Source organism: Triturus cristatus, chromosome 9 (assembly GCF_964204655.1).
Source record: "Triturus cristatus chromosome 9, aTriCri1.1, whole genome shotgun sequence".
In the NCBI taxonomy this organism is placed as follows: Eukaryota; Metazoa; Chordata; class Amphibia; order Caudata; family Salamandridae; genus Triturus; species Triturus cristatus.
Window position 1 is genome coordinate 42,941,972 of NC_140592.1, and position 13,227 is coordinate 42,955,198.

Below are 13,227 nucleotides of genomic sequence, written 5' to 3' on the forward strand. Positions count from 1 at the left end.
GACTCTACATTTTAGAGGCAAAAAGGCACCCCGCATGAAACCTCTCCATCCTGCAGGATCACCAGAAGCCTCTGGAAGGTCGGGGGCATTGATTCTTCCTCTGTGACAAAGCATAGCCTCAGACCTGTGGCTCCTTCAGTTAATAATGAATGGTTATTTGCAAAGAGCCCATGTCCCGCCATATTCCATTTACTTCCCACAAACATTATTGATATTTCCTCCCTCCTTTCAAAAGGTGCAATAGAGTTCCCCGCTCCCTCTCAGAGAGTTGAGTCATTGTTCCTGGTACTTCCTATTGACCCTTCAGCAAATCGTATAAGCCAGTACTTAATTTGAGCTGGTGGTTGCAAGTGGGGCCCACCTGTACTCATTTTTAGGTATTTGCACTTTTTTTTTCTCATCAGACATTGACCCAGTTCAGCAGGGAGAAAAACACAAAAGTTGAAGACGAGATTGGAAAACCATGACAAAGGGAAAAAGCAGGAACGAAAAATAACCCTTAAGAGTGAGGTATAGGAGCAGGGATTGTCTGGTGTTTGACTAAAGAAGCCTGAGCTGGAATCAGGACTATGCAGCTGTCGGTTCGGGCAACCCGTAATTTTATGCACCCCAATGACCGTACTAACTCGCCCATGGTTGGTTGAATAGGAAACCGTGTTGAAGCTCAATTTCATGAGGCAATGTGTCCTCAAGATAAGGCACCTTGCACCATCCCAAAATACAGTACATTAAGGGCCCACTCAATAATTGAGTTCTATGATCGAAAAAAAAGTTTACAAAGTTTATTTCAAAAATACAGAACGCGCAAAACAGAAATCATAAATGCAATTGCATAAACTCAGTGCCATGAAGGCTCTCGGAATTGTTCCTGATTCTGCATTCTATTCTGTATGCCCTATTTACCAATTCCCAAGCTAGCAACAAGTCAATAGAGAAACCAACAGTATACCTAGTAGCAATGGAATGTTCTGTCTCACCCCAAACTCAGGAGTTTATATACTCTCTTTCTGTATAGAAAACCATCACATTCAGCTAAATGATCATGGTGTGAGCAAAAGTATTTAGCTCTCAGCAAATCAGAGCACAGCTTTATAATATGTCATATTGCCATAGCTCCTAAGCAGTATCCTGCTACGTGGATATTGATTTGGCCCACTCTGCTACTGTCACCGGAGATGGCAGGACAAAATAGTTGCATGAATAGCATCAAACTGTTATGAATGAATAGGGTGCAGTGAGCAAGCGAAAGGTCCTTGGAAAAGAAATATTATGACCATCCTGGAACGTTTCATTTGAGAACAAGAGCATGCGATGAGCAGTGTACATGCGGGAAGAGACCAAGATGGCGTCTAGGCCCAAATTGAGGCCTAGTTTACATAAACCAGAAAAGTACTCTTAAACCGGTCATAGCAAACTCTATTTAAATGCATTAGCACCAGGTCAGTGTCTATGCTGTTAATAATGCTCAAAAATATGAAATGAACAAAAACTCCAACACAACCTTGCTATTGAGCATGCGGACATCCAATAGTGCCAACAGAGGGCTTCTGAGAAAGCTTGTGGCCCCGGCATGTAATCATTTACAAACTGAGCTCTGCGCAAAGCCTTCCATGTTCAGAATTGATTAGTCTTGGTGGGTCTGCAGGAAAAGTATTCTAATGTAGTGATCTCTCTTTCCAGCACAGTAAGTTCTTAAGATTTACAGTGTGAGAGTCACACTTTAGTTGTCCTTTTTGGGCTAGCCTTGACCCCTCTGGCCTTCATGAAATTCATGACGATGGTGTTAACACATGTACATCGTCTGGCCATTTCCTTCTACTCATACTAACACGACTGATGTCCACTCTTACCACTCTGGTGCATCAAGCTGAATTTGCCTGAAACCATCTCCCGCATACAACTTCCAGAGGCGGTTGTTTAAAATGCTGCATGAGATCTTTCCTGTCCCAGGAGAGACTGCGGCACCCAAATGCTGCAGATTCTTCTAAACCTGTGGGGTCCTTTCTGAGAATGCTGTGTCCGATTCAATTGAGAATCTCGGTGGATCCCCTGGAACGCCCGAGACCTCTACAGTGACCAGCATTACCCCGACAATAATATTTTTACAGCTTGCCAAGGCCACATTCACATGGTCCACCCTTGCTGACCTATCTAGTGTGGTGGACTCTGCCCTTCAGTCTGTTCAGAATACAGGCCCTTTATCTTTCCAGCTTTTCTGCTCCCAGCTCACACTGGAGACCAGTGAGCCTCTGCAGTGCTGGGAAGCCCACCTACGGGACTTGATTTCAGGGATTTGCAGTCCAGGAAGGAGAATATGCCAACATAAGTGACCCGGAAATGATCATTGTGAGATTGGACCTGAAAGCCATTCTTGCTCTCCTTCAAGATAACCTGCTTCTGATCTTGATGGACAGAACAGCCCAAAGCATTATCTCAACAACTGGTAGGAGCGGTCACCATTCCCACTTTGTTGAAAAGCCCCGTAGCAAGCCATAGACCTTAATTTGTCAGCAGCTCATCTGGTGAGGCAGGAAAACAGATCTGTAGACTACCTCAGTAGACTCCTCTCTGCGAACCAAAAGTGGGACTTAGGCAAGACTTGTGCTGAGACAGATTCCGCATGTGGGGCCTACTAGAGAGCTGTTTACAATAAAATCGAACAAAAAGTGCCTTACTTACTCCTCACAAACAATATCCGCTATAGAATTCTCGAAGCCTAAGGGATGTTCTACCTTCAGCGAATGTGCAGTCTTGATTATAGTTTCCATTAGTCCCTCTACTTCAGAGGGTCATTTAGCAAATTACATTTCACTAAGTGTGAGTCAAATTGATTGGCATGGTCTGGGCAAGGTACCCCAGTCTTCCATAAGTCCAATCCTTGCCACTTCCCCTATATGGCTGATCTCCTTTCAAAGGACATCGATCAGATACCTCTTCGTCTGTTTGAGACTCTCAACATGAATGCATTGATATTGAACAATTGACTGATAGAGAGACACATTGCTAAAAGCAAGACCTCTATCAGAGCTCTATATTCCAGCACAAGGGGTGGGCTTTCCTTCATTCTGGGGATGTCCGCATGGAACATGCTCCCTCTTGAGTTACGCTCTGTGAACTCCAACTCCCTGTTAAAAAAAAAAAAAAAAAAAAAAAAAAGATTGTAGACATGGCTTTTCACACAAGAATAGAGGCCCTGTCCAATCCTGCAAAGCTGCCTGTGAGAGGAGCGTTGGGACACTCCGTGGAGTAGCCGAGTGCTATAAAAATCTAATTTCATTAATACATTCATTCAGTTGAGGACTGTCTGCTTCCTGGTTTTATGATAAATTGTTGGACCTGCTGCATGTGGGCTTGACTCATATTCTTTAACATGCTCCTTGGAGCAAAAGGGCTGAACATGGATTCAGAAAAGCCTTCGTTGCTGCAAATTTTGAGCACAGTCCATTATCGACCTGGTGTTTACATGTTCAACAAATATGACGTGGGCCATTTGGAGTGGCAGTGACTTATAAAGCAGGGCTTTTCTGATCATAGTCAGTAAGTATAAGTCAGGCTTAATTGTATGTTAAACATGTGTGTATGTGCGAGGCTTCAGGCCCAGAGAACTAATATTGAATGATGATTAACTATGTACGAGATCACAACTTTATTTTAGAAAACCGGGTGATGTTAGACATGCTAACAAAAATAACAGAAATGCAGGAGAGAACAGTCTTCCATTCTGCTGACTACCAAGCTGTATGTAAGTGATAAGATTTCTAAAGGCCTTCCAACCACGCTCAGAACAGATTTGGAGGGATATGGCACACATGTTTGATACAGTTCTCTTCCAGGGGATACTCTTCAATAGTTATAAGCACTGAATAATCCCTGCCTATGTGCAGGACCCCGGAGCATATATACAAATACATATATATGTGTATGTTTAGAACCACAAGGACATAGTACTTCCTTTTTTTTTTTTTTTTTTTTTTTTATAAATATATTTTATTAGGACATCAAACAGGGAAAATATAATGTGACATATACTCACAAAGAAAAAGAAAGCACCATATCCGATGACCAACATTTAAAAAAAAAAAAAAAAAAAAACCCCCACCCAGGTGGATCCCCACAAGAAGAAAAAAGAAAAAGAAAATGACACCATTTGCCCTAGCCCTACTTCCCCTTCCCCTAAACACAGAAATCTCCCAATTATAAACAAATAATTAATTTACTGAACCAAACATGTTTTGGATGAGGATTCGGATCAAGCCACGCCGTGGCCAAACAAAGCCGCAACACAGCCATTGCTATATATACAATTTTTCGATCGGCTTCCTCCATTTCTTGATTGGAAATCCCTAACATGATGACCTGGGGGGGGAGTCAGTGGGACTAGATATCCCAATATAAGTTCTAACCGCTGTTCGATTTTAGCCATCAATTGAAACAGGCTAGAACAAGTGGCAAACATATGCGTACTATCTGCAGCCTGCAGCCAGCAACCCACAGCGAGGACAATGTATCCCCGAGGTCCCCCCCATCGGTAAATACGCGCCGGGGTTATATATGTCGTTTGCCATCTATCAAAATGTTAAACTAAACAGTCACCCATCTTCTCATTTACCAGTTATAAAGAGGATGTTGTAGATTGACCACCATTAATCAAGTCTAGTAGAGGGATTCGGTCCCAAATAACAAGTCTTTTAATAAGGAAGTCCCTTATCCTGTAGGTATTTAAAAAAATATTTGTTCTTGATCCTGAATCTCTTTGATAGCCTCAAAAGTCATTATTTCCGCATTGGATAGAAGATCCCCAATGCACTGAATACCATTATCCATCCAATTTTTAAAATATACATCTCAGAATATTTCCGGAAGTAAAATATTGTTTGCTAGGAGGGAATATAAATGTAGCCGCTCAATCCCAAACTTCTTTCTAACCGCTGTCCAGACCCTATAAGCACCAAGCAGAACCTTAAATTTGACCCTCTTAAAATAGGCAAAATATATATGGCGCAAAAGGAGTCCCCTGGCTTTAATCCTATAAATTAGATGATAAATCGAAATTTCGACATTTCCCGTATTTACCCCCTTTAACAGTTCCCCCATCTGTTTCAACACAGTTGCCCAATAATAACTTTAGAAATCGGGAACGGACCACCCTCCCCTGTCTCTAGGAAGAGTCGTATATCTAAGAGCCCTTCTTGGGCCTTGTCCAGCCCATAAAAACAATGAGACTAATTGGTCTAGCTTCCGCAACCAAACTTTGTTTATATCCAAAGGAATTGCTCTGAAGCAATATAGAATTTTGGGCAGAAATATTATTTTAACCACATTGCTTCTACCAATTAATGTCAAATGTAAATTGTTCATTCTTCGGGAGTCTAATTTGATTTTTTGTAATAGTGGTTTCAAATTGATGTCAACGATTTCTTTGGGTTTAGAGCTAATTTCTATGCCTAAATATCTGGCACTTGCTACTTCCGCTGATCCACTAATGTAGCTTTATCATTAATAACAAGAGTTTTACCATCATTTAAATGATAGCGAGAAATCTTGCCCAATTGCGATGTTAGAATGTTTATTTCAGCTAGAGCCGGACGGGGAGCAACTGTTATAATGGCTAGGTCATCCCCATAACCCAGAATTTTAAAATCTCCCCCTCTAGCATGGACAGGTTGGATTATTTGGTCTTCCTGGATCTTCCTAATTAAAGGGTCAATGTAAATGGCAAATAGCAAGGGAGAACAGGGACAACCTTGTCTCGTTCCTCGCTTTGTTGATTACTCCCCACTGTGCTCCCATCAAAGCAACTTGCGCAATTGGATCTTTATACATGCTTTGGATTGCTCTTCTAAATCCTTCCCCTATACTATAATGCTTCATAGCGGCCCATAAAAAAGGCCAGGAGACCCTATTGAATACCTTTTCTGCATCTAGCAGAATAAGGGCCAAAGGGTCTCCTGTAACCTTGGTGTAATCGAACAATGTTATTGTCCGGCGGATATGGTCGATAGTTTCCCGACCTGGCACAAAGCCGTGTTGCTGGGGAGATATCATTTTTTTGATAACTGACGCCAATCTATTTTCAAAAATCTTGAAATAGATTTTTATATCACTATTTATCAAAGTGATGCCCCTGGATTGGTCGCCACTTTCCCTAACTTTAAAAAAATAACAATCTTTGCAGTCCTCCAAGACTCTGGAGGTGTGTCTCTGCTCTGTACTAAACGAAACATCTCAAGCATTGTTGTAGCCAGCTGTGTTTGAAAAATCCTATAAAATTCACCTGGTAAGAAATCTGGTCCAGCAGCTTTACCTGATGGAAGTGAATCTATAGCACAAAGTATTTCTTCCAGATTAATTGGAGCATCCAACATATCCTGATCTGAAGAAGTTAATTGATCCAATTTGACCTCCTTAAGATACCTTTGGATTTCAGCTTGTATCTCACAATTATCACTTATATCCTCTAGATATAACTTCTGGTAAAATTTCTGAAAAGCCAAAAGAATTGCTCCTGCATCAGTTACTAAACCAATATCTGGATCTACAATACCAGTAATCAGAGTTGATGCCTCTTTTTCTCTAGTCTGTACAGCTAACATATGGCCCACCCTTTCATTACTTTCATAAAGCTTAGACCGCCAGGCTAAATATCTACCCACGGATTTTGCAAATGAGATTTCCGTTATGGCAGATTTTGCTATTGTGATCCTTGTTTGTGCTATTTCGGCCTCCCCACCCTCCAAAAATACCTTGACGAGATTAGACTCCGCTTTCCCCAATACTTCATACAGCTCATGGATCTTACTCCTCTCCTTCTTCTGAGTCTCCCAACCAAACTGCGTAGTCTCCCCCCTAATCCCTGCTTTAAGGGTATCCCAAACATTCTGAACACCCGTACTACCCATATTATCCTTTAAAAATCTAGTGATCCATATTGCCATATGCTGTATGTATGAGTTATCACTTAGCAGGTCACTTGTTTATTACATTTAATGTTCACTTCAAGTACCAGAGGGTTATGATCAGACATTACCCTGGGGAACATAGTAATTTTACTGCCCTGCACCAGACATTGAGAGATAAAAAAGTAGTCCAATCTTGCATGCGTTCTGTGCGGAGCAGAAAAAAAGGTAAACCCTGTGTCGTTGCCCTCTAGTTGTGCCCACATATCTACAAGCCCATGCAACTCCTTCAGTTGGGAAAGAGACTTAAAAACTTTCGGTTTCCACCCATGATATAGTGTTTCGGGGTGATTAGATACCACACAGCCCAAATTAATATTGAAATCACACAATATGATCGGGGATGGCCAACCCACCAGCTCTAAACTCAACCAATTATACAGTTCGGGATCATCCAATACCGGTCCATAAACGGAACATAATGTGAACATACGATTATCGATTGAACATTGTATAATTGCCCACCTGCCATATTTATCGGAGGAAGAGCAAGTAAAGTTGGCCATACCCCGTCGAGCTAATATAGCTACACCTTTAGTCTTAACCTCCTTCTTTGTCCATGAAATTAATTGAAACCCATCGAGCTCCATGATTTTATTTCTGCTAGCTTCAATGTGTGTTTCTTGGATGCAGATAATATCTGCCTTCAAGATTCGAATGTCTTCCTTTATCCTGTGCCTTTTTACCGGGTCGTTTAATCCACAAATATTAATGGAGGCTACCCTAATACACCCCATTTTTGATAGCGGTCAAATCTAAATACATTATATCCATAATAATCATGAAAAACACATCAAAACAATCCAAACCTACATCACATGAAGCCCCCTTTTCCCCAAATAGGATCCACCTCCCTCGCCCCCCCCCCCACACACACCTCTATAAGGCAAAAAAGGTCCTCAGACCCTTATGCCTCCCGCGTTCCAGTGTGCGCCCCCCGTCACTCCCCAACCTGTCAAGAAAAAGCCAAAGAGAGGAGCCCAGCCCTGTTGAAGTTAAAAAACAACCCAAAAAAGCAGTAATCACCAATATAGAAACCATATACCTCATTATTTTACCATATTCCTCGTTTAAGAAGAAAAAAGGAGAAAAAACAAAAGAGAACCGCCCCAAAACTACCAAAGTCCGTCAACCACCAGTTAGCTCCTTTAGGTAGCTTTCCGCCTGAATCTCGGAGGTAAACACCCTGACCCTCCCCTGATAAATAACTTTCAACCGAGCAGGGTTCATCAAGTATACTTCACATCCACGTTTTTGAAAGGGGCTGATCAGCTGCCGTAGCCGCCATCTTCTCTCCACTGTTGTGTGACAGATATCTGGCCGCACAAAAAATGTCTGCCCTCAGCTGATTTCTTTGCATCCGGTCTTGCCTTCTCGAATATCGCCTGCCGCAATAGAAAGTTTCCGAAAAAGATAAATATTGCTCGAGGCTTTGGGTTAGAGCTGGGATTACTTTTTGCCATTAGGGGGAATCTGTGTACTCGCTGGATCTCTGCTTCCCAATTCCAGTGTGATAATTCTGGAAAGGCAGATTTAAAGAGCTTTAGCACAAATCCTCGTATATCGTTCCCCGCCGCTTTCTCTTCAATACCCAGCAGACGTAGGTTATTTCTCCGCTGCCTATTTTCAGATTCTTCTAGTTTCCACAAAATGTCCATCATTCTAGCATCATTTGCCGTTGTTTTTAGCTCAGTGCTTTCCAAGCCGGTCTCCAATCCCACTACACGTTCCTCTAGGGCAGTGGTTCTTGCTACAACCTCTGAGCAGGCTTTTGTTGTTTTGCGAATAGCACCCTAGATTTTTTTTAATCGCAAGTTGTGCTCTTTAATTCTCCTGGCGAGCCTCTACTTGCATTGCATTAAGCGTTGCGTAAATTAAGCCAATTGAGGGAACCGGTTCAGGTTTACTATCCGAAATCCTAAGCTCTTTCTCCTGAAATCCAGGCCCTGGCTCCCCCACAGCTTCCAGATTAGTAGTACAGTCCCATTGGAGGTGCTCGCTAACATCTGAATGAGAACTTTCGTGCCGTGAACCCACAAGACTTTTCTTTCTAGATCTGCTAGAGTGAGTAGCCCTCCGTAAGGTATCTGCTGTTGTCGGGAGGCTATCGCTATCATCCCTAGAGGCATCAATATCCGTGTTGTCAGGATTACTAGCATTATTAAGATCGGATTCTTCTGCCAGTGAAAAGAAGTTTTCTCCATCTGGAGTACCTGGCACCATATCCCCCAGTTTCTGCAGCTCACAGGCACACATTGAGGGCAAGAGTGGCAGTTACCTCTGCTCCCCCCTCCTGTGCTCTCCTGTTGGATATTCCTTCTACCACCCCTGTTGGGGCGTTTAAAACCTCTGGGGCATTAGGTAGCTTACAAGTCTCTGCAATACTGAGGGAGCCCAACGTCGCAGTCCCTGTCACATCCAATACATTGTTGCAAGCAGTATTAGTAACAATGTCAGAGCCTGTATCGTTGTTCGTCTGATTACTTGATATTTTCTCCAACAACGGCTTACTCTGTTTCCTGCTTGCCGGAGAACATCCCTGGGACCATCGGAGTCTTTCCTCTACCGGCACCGTCTGAAAGATAGCGTTCACTCCTGGGCGTCCTGTTTTTACTCCCCGCACTCTCCACTCTCTCCTGAGTGGGAGTGCGAGCTACTTCAGTTTCTTTCAGAACCGGCAACTTTTTAGGCACTGCAGCCGCCTTAGAGCCGATCGTGCCCTCCTTTGGAGCAGCTCTCCGTGGAGGCATCCTGTTTCGGCTCACACTCTCGCTCAGCTGCTTGCTCCCGGCAAGCTATGCCCGCCAGACCCTCAGGTACGTCCGGCTTCGCAGAACGCTAACACCGAGCCTTGCTGCTCGTAGCCACAGGTTGTATAGTTCTTGCGAGATTATCATCCGTGATAGAAGAGATTACAATTCCGTTTTCCTCCGTACTCCTCCGTACTCTCGATAGTCAGCTGGGCATTAACTCCGCAAAATACACATCAAAAGACAACAGCGGTCAAGGAGTGACACTCGCACAGATCACGCAGCCACCATCTTGCCACCCAATTAAAAAAATAGGACATAGTACTTCCAAAACATACATAGATACATTTATGTGCCAATTAAAGTCCCAATAGGCTAAAATGCCAAAACTACATGGATATCTATTGCATGAAAGTAATCCCACATATAAATACTGTAAAAGAGAATATACACTATAATTGTGTTCCACAATAGCCCTTATTTTCAGAAAAAGAAAACGGGTAATAGCATAGATTAAAAACATCATAGTAAAGTAAAAAACTGGCACCTTGCCTTTTAAGGCTTCCAAGAACCTGGACACCGTGACTTTAAGACCTCCAGGAGCCCCCTACTCCCATCATGCACCACAGGTGACAGGTCAGTTCTTTTTTTCCGGCACCTTCTGTGAGGATCCTGGAGCTTGAGCCTGTCAGTTTTTGATTATTTCTAGTCAGAAATAATTTTTCTCATCTTCATTCGACGTTTTTGACTTCTGGTGGCTGTTCTCTGACAAATTAACAACTTTTGTCTGTCAGAAATGCCAGCTTTATTCAACAAATGCCCCTCCTGTGGGAAGAAAATGGCAAAATTGGACCCTCGCTCTGTATGCATCGTGTGTTTGCCATCTTCACACAATCCAGAGAAATGCTATTATTGCCAGCAATTCTCCAGGAGAACTCTGCGTGACAGAGAGAAGATTAAACTTCATGCCATGCTGGAGAGAGGAAAAGGACATTCTAAAAGTGGCCTTGGGGCAGTCTTACTTTCAAAGAGCCCTCCTCTCAAGAAAACGCAGAAAACGGTGTTGATCTGTTTCCCCAGCATCAAAAAAGACGCAGATCCCTAATTGTTCGGCATTGAGGCCGGAAAAACAAGTAAGGCATTCAACAACGCCGAGGGACAGATCGCCGTCGAAGCGACGGGAGCCTCCGCCGCCGTAACTTAAGTGACATCGAGGCATACTACTTCGGGCTCGAAGTATGTTGGTCCCAAGAGACCTAAGATGACGTTGAAATATCCGTCAACGTCGAGACACCTGTCAGCGTCTAGATCGCCGCCTCCTTCACAAAGGTCGGTGTCGAGAGGTTAGACGGCGAAGATTCTGCCGCGAGCCTTTAGACTGTCAGCGTCGGACTCCGTCGCCATCAAGACGCTCACCGTCTAAGAGGCCACCATCAAAGAAAGTACATAGACAGTCGACTTCGATGACTTTATCAGAGTCCCATGGATGGTTAACATCGAAGAAAACGTTGTTGAGGACATCTTCGCAGAGAGAAGAGTCCTCCAGTATCTCGCCGCAGAAGCGGTCGAAGGCGGCACAATCCGTGTCATCAGCGAGACGTCGTTCGACGTCGAGAGAGAAAAAAACCCTGCAGTCACTTCAGAAAACGTGCCAGAAAGGCAGAGGTCGACATTGAGGACCGTACGTTCGACGTTGAGGGAAGTTTCATCATCCCCTGGCATTAACATCATACAGGTTACACCGGAGGGATCTCTGGTTCTGGGTGAGAAGACTCCTCCTGTGTATCTTTCTCCAAGATGGCTAGAGAGCATACGACACTGGAAGGTTTGCGGGGCTGAAACTGGTCGCAGAAGTCCAAGCTTGGATTTCTCCAGAACATAGTCTCCCTCCAGAGTTTCTGGTGGACCTCCTCCTACAGCATCCACGAGGGCTTCTCCACGTAGGACCCCGAAAAGGACTAGGTCTCCGTCAGCCCGACGATCATGGGAGCGATCGCGATCTTGTCATGCTTTTACCTTAAAAAGGAGACGAAGGTCACCGTCTTGGTCCACGTCCTCAAGGTCTTCTATAAGGGACTATTCTCCAACTCTGTCTGCAACGCCGCCATCCAGAGTTTCCCCAATTGACGACATAGGGACTTTTAATGAGGTCTTATGCCGGGGTGCCAGCAAACTGAACATTAGTATGTCGGCACCGACAGTCTCTACATCTGTCATCTTTGAAACCTTGCATCATAGATCCTCAGCAAGACCTTTGCTACCCTTAGTCCCAGGTCTACTAGAACCAGCAATGCAGACCTTTTTAACTCCTGCAACCATGGGCTCAGCACCCTCAGGTATTTCCAGGAAATACAAGGCTCCAGATCAGTATTCGCTTTTCCTGCGAACAGATCCTCCTCCGGACTCAGTCATAGTGGTAGCGGCCAAAAAGGCGAATTCTGCGACAACCTCTTCCTCAGTTCCCCCGGAGAAGGACAGTAAGAACATGGACTCTCTGGGTAAGGGAATGTGTAACACTTTGTAGGAGAGTAGGGTCTGCTTCCTATGGTCACCCCCACTTTTTGCTTTTGCTTTACTGGTTTTCAACTTAGATGTGGCTGTGGGCCTGCTAATCAGACCCACAGCCCAGCTGTTCTCTCTAAATTTATACTATGTACTTTAGGTACATAACCCAATTGGTAATGATCACCTTCTGAGGCCCTGTACAGAGTACCCTAGGTAACAGGGCATAGGTGTACCCTAGGCCTACCAGGGGATGCAGCATGTATTATGTCACCCCTGGCTGGCCTCCCATCATGACACAACTGGCTGATCACTCAGCTGGGGCAAGGTTGTGTAATCACCCCTTGCTTAGGTATAGTATCCCTATACCTACCTTATATATAGACACATGGGTAACCTGTAAGCCACTCCTATGGCAGGCCTTAACAATCCTGGAGGCAGAGTGCTTGGTAACATGTGAGATGGTGCTCTAGCATGAGCTGAGCCTGTCTGCAGCTTTCGGAACCATGTCCTTATAGCTGGTCTATGATATCTCCTACCATATACTCTTAAAGTGCCTTATAATCCTCGCGGTTATGGTAACTATGGTTTGGCTTTATCGAAACATGTCGTGTAAGGTGTCTAACACTGTGGAATACTACCCCCACACCATTTCTGGCAGTGAGGATAGTGTTCCTCCCTTCTAGAGGTAGAAGACATGTTAAGGTCCTACTTACCCGGTTAAAGTTAACCAGAGCCCCAGCATCACAAAATGGATGCTGCTGCCGCGACACAAGTCTGACCTCCTGCTGCTGGGAGCCATCCCGGCAAGGGAGGCTTGGACAATAGGTTTCCTGCCTTGGGAGGTGCTAGCACCACCCCAGACAGGCCTTAGTGTATTGGGGCAGGGAGGGATGAAAGAAACGAGACATTGCCTGGGGCACACAAGGTGTTCCATGCATAGTCCAGTTCAAACCGGTGCTGGGGCACTCCACCCCCAGTCCTGGCGCGAAACTGGACAAAGGGAAGGGGGTGTAACA